Here is a 9,430-nt window from a genome sequence, read left to right on the forward strand (position 1 = left end):
TCTGTGGCCTGCCATAATACCAGCAAACACAGACAGAGGACCTCTCGGTACCTTCCACAAGGTTCACAACACATCGAGTTCATCTGCTAAAGCGCCAAATTGTCATCCTGAAGACAGTCCGAAACGATTTGCTACTTCTACAACTCTTCAGCACTAAAGTTAACGAAAATATTTCCTCAATTCTCCCCAAACTGCAATACTTTATCGGCATTGTCCCCCGATACAAGCATGATAAAACAGGTGCGATTGTACTGACTTCTTTTCATAACTTCCAGAACGAAGACACGCGTTCCTCTTTCACCATTACCCGCTATATCAATTATGATCAAAAATTGAACTGAACAGAACAGTATCAAAACCATGCATGACCTTTAAGCAACGGGTACATACCGAGGAGGGATGTCTGTCGGTGAACTGGATAAGAGGGTGCTTCGAGAAACACGTCTTAACTTCAGAAAATCAGGACACAAATAATGGAGAAAATATATCTATCGTTGTCCTTCTGCCTATCACGTGATACATCAGACCAACCAGGTGGCCTGAATCCTAGCCTCTCCCTTGGGTATACCAAGATGGCTGTTGGACAGTTCAGTCCTTAGATTTAGGGCCAACAAGTGCCGAACAGTACACGTGTTATTGTCTAACGTTTTATGTCCATGTGATGAGAGGGGTTATGAAACGAAACTATTACAACAGAGCAGTAACTAAAATACAGATTTCAAGGGGACCCCGGACCTTTACATGTGGCTTTATCTTAAACAAAAAAAGACTCAGAGAGGAGGGTCAGCAAAGATATTCTAAACGTGGAGGCACCATCTTTACCACCAGGGTTAACAGTAGTGCTACATATCACACTCTGAACAGAATAAAAACTATACAGACCTTCGCATGCCCTACAAAAAATTAAGGCTACAAAAATCTATGAAATAGCTATAGGGTCGACCACTCCCTGACCGAATCAGTAAGCAACATTAAGAAGTTTCCGTAATGCACCGGTTTCATGTTTACAACCATTGATAAATGTGTCGCTAAGCTTACATTCTATCTAGATACAGAAGAGCAGAAGCTAGCTTCGCAGTTTGTAATGTATTCCGGGCCGCTTCATTACCCATTGTCGTCTGAACAGCCTGAAACGTTATACCCACTCTTCAACTGTACCGCACGACATACACAGTAAAACGGAAACATGTAGAAATTGTCTAACATGTACTGGTGAAGGAGGTTTGTTTCCACATTTGCCTCACCAACAACTGTCGAATAGTACATGATTGTGTAGTTCCCTCTTTGTGATGGGAATACGTATAACACTGCGTCATGAACTGATAGAACCCAACATGGCAACTCACACAGATTTACAAAGAAATTTAAAAGCCTACGGAAGATGATATAAAGGATCTCAACAAAGAAGTAATGCTCAAGAGTAAAGAACAAGTCATTACATTGATTCTAATGTGACTCTAGGTCTCTAGATATGACTTACTTAAAAACATTCAACAGTTAAAGCTGGCCAGAAAAAACAACTTATAAAATGGGTACTGACCACGCTGTATTGTAATCAGTAACCAACATAAAAAAGCGCAAGAAATCGATCGCATCACATTTTACAACCATTCTTAACTGTAGTTATATACACATTACACTCTGAGCAGGTCCAAGAGAAGAAGACAGGCGTACACAGATTTCAAAGGGACATCCTGCCTCTTCATGCTCTACTAATAACTAAAACATCACAAGACGGTCAGAAAACCTCTAAAAACCCAGCTATCCATAACTTCCAATCCTCCCCCAACTGGAATGCTTTTAGCAGCTTTCCCCCCTCTCATGTCATGTTTAAGGTCCATTTGATGGGAGTGGTTATGATTCGAAACTATTCAAAAAGAACAGCAACTGAAAATACAGATTTGAACGGGACCCCGGACCTCTACATGTTGCTTTATCTCAAAGAAAATAGACCAGAGATGAGGGAGTCTAGAAAAGAAACTTAAAAGGTAACACAAAACATTCGCATGCCCAACTAGAAAAGAAGTCTACAATAATCTATGAAATAGCTATAGGGGTCGTCCACTCCCTTACCGAATCGGTAAGCAACCTTAAGAATTTCTACGTAATGCACCAGCTTCATGTTTAAAACCATTGATAATTGTGTCGCTAAACAGAAGCTCAAACTAGATACAGAAGAGCAGTATTGGCTGGCCGCTTAATTACCCATTGTCGTCTAAACAGCCTACAACGTTATACACAATCTTCAACTGTGCCGCACTACATATACAGTAAAACGGAAACATATAGAAATTGTCTAACATGTACTGGTAAAGGAGGTTTGTTTCCACATTACCCTCTCCAACAACTTTTGAATAGTACGCGATTGTGTAGTTGACTAACGTTTCCCTCTTTGTGATAGGAATACGTATAACACTGCGTCATGAACTGATAGAACCCAACATGGCAACTCACACAGATTTACAAAGAAATTTAAAAGCCTACGGAAGGTGATAAAAAGGATCTTAACAAAGTAATAATGCTCAAGACTAAAGAACAAGTCATTACATTGATTCTAATGTGACTCTAGGCCTCTACATATGACCTACTTAAGAAAAATTAACAGTTAAAGCAGGCCAAAAAAAAAACTTATAAAATGTGTACTGACCACGCTGTATTGTAATCAGTAACCAACATAAAAAAGCGCAAGAAATCGATTGCATCACATTTTACAACCATTCTTAACTGTAGTTATATACACAGTACACTCTGAGCAGGTAAAAAAGAAAAAGGCAGGCGTACACAGATTTCAAAGGGACCCACAGCCTCTTCAGGCTCTACAAATAACTAAAACATCACAAGACGGCCAGAAAACCTCTAAAAACCCAGCTATCCACAACTTCCAATCCTCCCCCAACTGGAATGCTTTTAGCAGCTATTAGCAGCTTTCCCCCCTCTCAAGTCATGTTTAAAGTCCATTTGATGGGAGTGGTACGGCTATGATACGAAACTATTTAAAACGAACAGCAACTGAAAATACAGATTTCAAGGTTACCCCGGACCTCGACATGTTCCTTTATCTCAAAGAAAATAGACCAGAGATGAGGTAGTCGGCAAAGATATTTCAAACGTGGAGGCACCATCTTTACCACCAGTTTTAACCGTAGTGGCGCGACACATCACACAGTGAACAGGTCTAGACTAAGAGCTTTACAGGCCTTCGCATGCCCTACTAAAAAGAAGTCTACAATAATCTATGAAATAGCTATAGTGGTCGACCACTCCCTTACCGAATCGGTAAGCAACCTTAAGAATTTGTACGTAATACACCAGTTTTATGTTTAAAACCATTGATAATTGTGTCGCTAAACAGAAACTCAAACTAGATACAGAAGAACAGTATTGGCTGGCCGCTTAATTAATCATTGTCGTCTAAACAGCCTACAACGTTATACCCACACTTCAACTGTGTCGCACTACATATACAGTAAAAGGGAAACATGTAGAAATTGTCTAACATGTACTGGTGAAGGAGGTTTGTTTCCACATTTCCCTCACCAACAACTGTCGAATAGTACATGATTGTGTAGTTGATTAACGTTTCCCTCTTTGTGATAGGAATACGTATAACACTGCGTCATGAACAGATAGAACCCAACATGGCAACTCACACAGATTTACAACAAAATTGAAAAGCCACGGAAGGTGATAAAAAGGATCTTAACAAAGTAATAATGCTCAAGGGTAAAGAACAAGTCATTACATTGATTCTAACGTGACTCTAGGCCTCTACATATGACCTACTTAAAAAAATTAACAGCTAAAGCAGGCCAGAAAAACAACATATAAAATGTGTACTGACCACGCTGCATTGTAATCAGTAACTAATATAAAAAAGCTTAAGAAATCGATCGCATCACATTTTACAATCATTCTTAACTGTAGTTATATACACAGTACACTCTGAGCAGGTCCAAAAGAAGAAGACAGGCCCACATAGATTTCAAAGGCACCCCCTGCCTCTTCAGGCTCTACAAACAACTAAAACATCACAAGACGGCCAGAAAACCTCTAAAAACCCGGCTATCCACAACATACAATCCTCCCCCAACTGGAATGCTTTTAGCAGCTGTTTCCCCCTCTCATGTCATGTTTAAGGTCTATGTGATGGGAGCGGTTATGATACGAAACTATTCAAAAAGAACAGCAACTGAAAATACAGATTTCAAGGGGACCCCGGACCTCGACATGTTCCTTTATCTCAAAGAAAATAGACCAGAGATAAGGGAGTCGGCAAAGACATTTTAAACGTGGAGTCACCATGTTTACCCCCAGTTTTAACTGTAGTAGCGCCACACATCACACTCTAAACAGGTCTAGACTAAGAACTTTACAGGCCTTCGCATGCACTACTAAAAAGAAGTCTACAATAATCTATGAAATAGCTATAGGGGTCGTCCACTCCCTTACCGAATCGGTAAGCAACCTTAAGAATTTGCAGGTAATGCACCAGTTTCATGTTTAAAACGATTGATAAATGTGTCGCTAAACAGAAACTCAAACTAGATACAGAAGAACAGTATTGGCTGACCGCTTAATTACCCATTGTCGTCTAAACAGCCTACAACGTTATACCCACACTTCAACTGTGCCGCACTACATATACAGTAAAACGGAAACGTGTAGAAATTGTCTAACATGTACTGGTGAAGGAGGTTTGTTTCCACATTTCCCTCACCAACAACTGTCGAATAGTACATGATTGTGTAGTTGACTAACGTTTCCCTCTTTGTGATGGGAATACGTATAACACTGCGTCATGAACTGATAGAACCCAACATGGCAACTCACACAGATTTACAAAGAAATTTAAAAGCCTACGGAAGATGATAAAAAGGATCTCAACAAAGAAGTAATATTCAAGGCTAAGAAACAGGTCATTACATTGATTCTAATGTGACTCTAGGCCTCTACATATGACTTACGTAAAAAAATTAAACAGTTAAAGCAGGCCAGAAAAACAACTTATAAAATGTGTACTGACCACGCTGTATTGTAATCAGTAACCAACATAAAAAGGCGCAAGAAATCAATCGCATCACCTTTTTCAATCATTCTTAACTGTAGTTATATACACATTACAGACTGAACAGGTCCAAGAGAAGAAGGCAGGCGTACACAGATTTCAAAGGGGCCTCCCGCCTCTTCAGGCTCTACTAATAACTAAAACATCACAAGACGGTCAGAAAACCTCTAAAAACCCAGCTATCCATAACTTCCAATACTCCCCCAACTGGAATGCTTTTAGCAGCTTTCCCCCCTCTCATGTCATGTTTAAGGTCTATGTGATGGGAGCGGTTATGATACGAAATTATTCAAAAAGAACAGCAACTGAAAATACAGATTTCAAGGGGACCCCGGACCTCTACATGTTCCTTTATCTCAAAGAAAATAGACCAGAGATGAGGTAGTCATCAAAGATATTTCAAACGTGGAGGCACCATCTTTACCACCAGTTTTAACTGTAGTAGCGCCACACATCACACTCTAAACAGGTCTAGACTAAGAACTTTACAGGCCTTCGCATGCCCTACTAAAAAGAAGTCTACAATAATCTATGAAATAGCTATAGGGGTCGACCACTCCCTGACCGAATCGGTAAGCAACCTTAAGAATTTGTACATAATGCACCAGTTTCATGTTTAAAACCATTGCTAATTGTGTCGCTAAACAGAAACTCAAACTAGATACAGAAGAGCAGTATTGGCTGGCCGCTTAATTACCCATTATCGTCTAAACAGCCTACAACGTTATACCCACACTTCAACTGTGCCGCACTACATATACAGTAAAACGCGTACGGAAACATGTAGAAATTGTCTAACAGATACTGGTGAAGGAGATTTGTTTCCACATTTGCCTCACCAACAACTGTCGAATAGTACATGATTGTGTAGTTCCCTCTTTGTGATGGGAATACGTATAACACTGCGTCATGAACTGATAGAACCCAACATGGATTTACTCACACAGATTCACAAAGACATTTAAAAGCCTACGGAAGGTGATAAAAAAGGATCTTAACAAAGTAATAATGCTCAAGAGTAAAGAACAAGTCATTACATTGATTCTAATGTGACTCTAGGCCTCTACAAATGACTTACTTAAAAAAAATCAATAGTTCAAGCTGGCCAGAAAAACAACTTATAAAATGTGTACTGGCCACGCTGTATTATAATCAGTAATCAACATCAAAAAATGACAAGAAATCGATTGCATCATATTTTAAAATCATTCTTAACTGTAGTTATATACACATTACACTCTGAGCAGGTCCAAAAGAAGAAGACAGGCGTACACAGATTTCAAACGGACCCTCTGCCTCTTCAGGCTCTACGAACAACTAGAAAATCACACGACGGCCAGAAAACCTCTAAAAACCCGGCTATCCACAACTTCAAATCCTCTCCTAACTGGAATGCTTTTATCAGCTTTCCCCCTCTATCATGTCATGTTTAAGGTCTATGTGATGGGAGTGGTTATGAAACGAAACTATTCAAAAAGAACAGCAACTGAAAATGCAGATTTCAAGGGGACCCCGGACCTCTACATGTTGCTTTATCTCACGGGAAAAAGACCAGACACGAGGGAGTTAGCAAAGATATTCCAAACGTGGAGGCACCATCTTTACTACCAGTGTTAACATTGGCGCAACACATCACACTCTGAACAGGTCTAGAACCACATCTGTACAGACCTTCGCATGCCCTACTTCAAACAAAAAATGAGGACTACAAAACCTATGAAATAAGGGTCCCTGTTCGAGTCAGTAACCAACCTTTAGAATGTGTGCGTTATTTTTTATGTGTCAGTTTCATGTTTACAACCAGTGAGAATTGTGACGCTAAACATAACGCCCTAACTAGATACAGAAGAGCAGAAGCTAGATTCGCAGTTTGTACTGTATTCCGGGCCGCTTCATTTCCCATTGTCGACTTATCAGCCCGAAACGTTATACCCACTCTTCAACTGTACCACACTACATACAGATACAGTGAAATAAAAACGTGTCTAACATGTACCGGTAAAGGAATTGCCCTCAGTAGTCTACTACTTACTATTCGCCTGTTGTTGGTGAGGGCCCCTCACCAACAACAGGCGAATAGTAAGTAGTAGACTTAAGTGTCACACTTTGTGATCGAAATCCTTATAACACATAATGAAATCTTAGAGCCAAACGAGAACAACTCACACAGATTTACAACAAAATTTAAAAACCTACAGCGGATGATAATAAGGGATCTCAATACACTATTCATGGTCAGGAGTAAAGAACAAATAATTATATAGATTTCAATGTGACTTGAGGCCCCGACATGTGGACTATTATTAATCAAAAAGGTAAAAGCATGTTAGAAAAAAACAACTTATAAAAATTGTATTAACCACTCCCTATTGAAATCGGTACGCAACATAAAAAGCAAAAGAAATCGATTCTATCACCATTTAACAACCATTGTTAACTGTGGTTACAAGCTGAACACTCTGAACAGGTCCAAATGAAGAAGACAAACTTACAAAGATTTCATATTAATCCCGCCTATTCATTTAGTTGCCATCCTGAAGACAGTCCGTAACGATCTGCCAACTCTTCAGTTCTAAAGTTAATGAAAATATTTCCTCAATCCTCCCCAAACTCCAATACTTTTATCGGCATTGTCCCCCCGATACAATCAAGATAAAACAGGTGCCCTCTTCTCCTAACTAGCTTCGCCGTTTGTAGTACGTGTATTCCGGGCCGCTTCATTTCCCATTGTCGCCTAAACAGCCTGAAACGTTATATAGTACTCACTCTACAACTTGTCTCACTACATGTACAATAAAAAGGAAGCATATAGAAATTGTCTCATGTGTAAAGATAAAGGAGATATTATTCCAAATTACCCTTACCAACTACTGTAGAATAGCACATTATTGTGTAATTGACTAACATTTTTCTTTCTGATAGGAATTCTTATAATCTACTTTTAACTGATAGAGCCCAACAATAAAAACTCACACCGATAAACAACAAAATCTAAAAACCTACAGAGGATGATAATAAGGGGTCTCAATAAAATATTAATGGTCAAGAGTAGAAAACAAGTTATGACATAGATTTCAAGGTGACTCCAGGCCTCTACATGTGACTTTCTTTAAAAAATGTAGAGACAAACTTACAAAGATGTGAAAGTGACTCTGTGCCTATCCATGTTGTATGTCAAAAAAACCTCCAGACGACCAGAAGACCACTCAAAACTCGGCTGGCCAGAACTTGACGGAACCGGTGACGATTCTTGCGATATGTCAACACAATTTTTACAAGTTAACTGTGGCTTGCCGTTATACCGCAAATACTGACCGAGAACCTCTCTGCACCTTCCACAAAGTACAAAGGATAGGGTTCCATATAACACATTATGAACTGATAGAGCCCCGGGCCCACATAACAACTTACAAAAACTTACAAAAATAATTTAAAAACCTACGGCGGAAGATAATAAGGGATCTCAATAAGGTAATAATGGTCAAGAGTATTATTAAGATTATTAAGCTATATGTGGATCCGTATAAAGCCAATGTCAAAGTCAAAGTAAAGAACAAGTTATTGAATAGATTTCAAGGTGACTCCAGTCCTTTACATGTGACTTACTTTAAAACAGTAAACAGCTAATTGTAGGTCAGAAAAATCAACCGTATCAATTTGTGTAAACCATTTTAACTCCGGTTATCTAAACAGTACACTCTGAACTGGTCAAAAGGAGAAGACAAGCGTACAAGATTGCAAAGTAAGGCCGTGCCTATTCATACTGTCTGTAAAAAGAGAAAACCTCAAGACGACCAGAATACCTCTGAAAACTCGATTGTTTCGATATGTCAACATAATTTTACAAGTTAACTGTGGCTTGCCATTTTGCCGCAAACAACGACCGAGGACCTCTATGTACCTTTTACAAAATTCACAATACCTCGAGTTCACATGCTTAAGGCACCAAATTGTCATCTTGAAGACAGTCCGAAACGTTTCGATACTTGTTCAAATCTTCCGAACTTGAGTATTAAATGAAAACATCTCAATCCTCTCACAACTGCAACGCCTTTACCCCCCCCCCAGTTACCAGCATGATAAAACAGGTGCGATAGTAGTGACTTGTTCGCCTAATTTCCAGAACGAAGACAAGAGTGCCTCTTTCAACATTACCAGCTATATCAACAATAGCAAAACCTAAACTGAACAGAACAGTATCTAAACCATACATGAGGCAACACATTTAAGCAACGGGTACATACCGAAGAGGGATGTCTGTCGGCGAAGTAGATAAGAGGGTGCTTCGAGAAACACGTCTTAACTTCTGAAAATCAGACACACATAATGGAGAAAAGGTATCTATCGGTATCCTTCTGCCTATCA

This window comes from Branchiostoma floridae, chromosome 12 (genome assembly GCF_000003815.2).
Source record: "Branchiostoma floridae strain S238N-H82 chromosome 12, Bfl_VNyyK, whole genome shotgun sequence".
NCBI lineage: Eukaryota > Metazoa > Chordata > Leptocardii > Amphioxiformes > Branchiostomatidae > Branchiostoma > Branchiostoma floridae.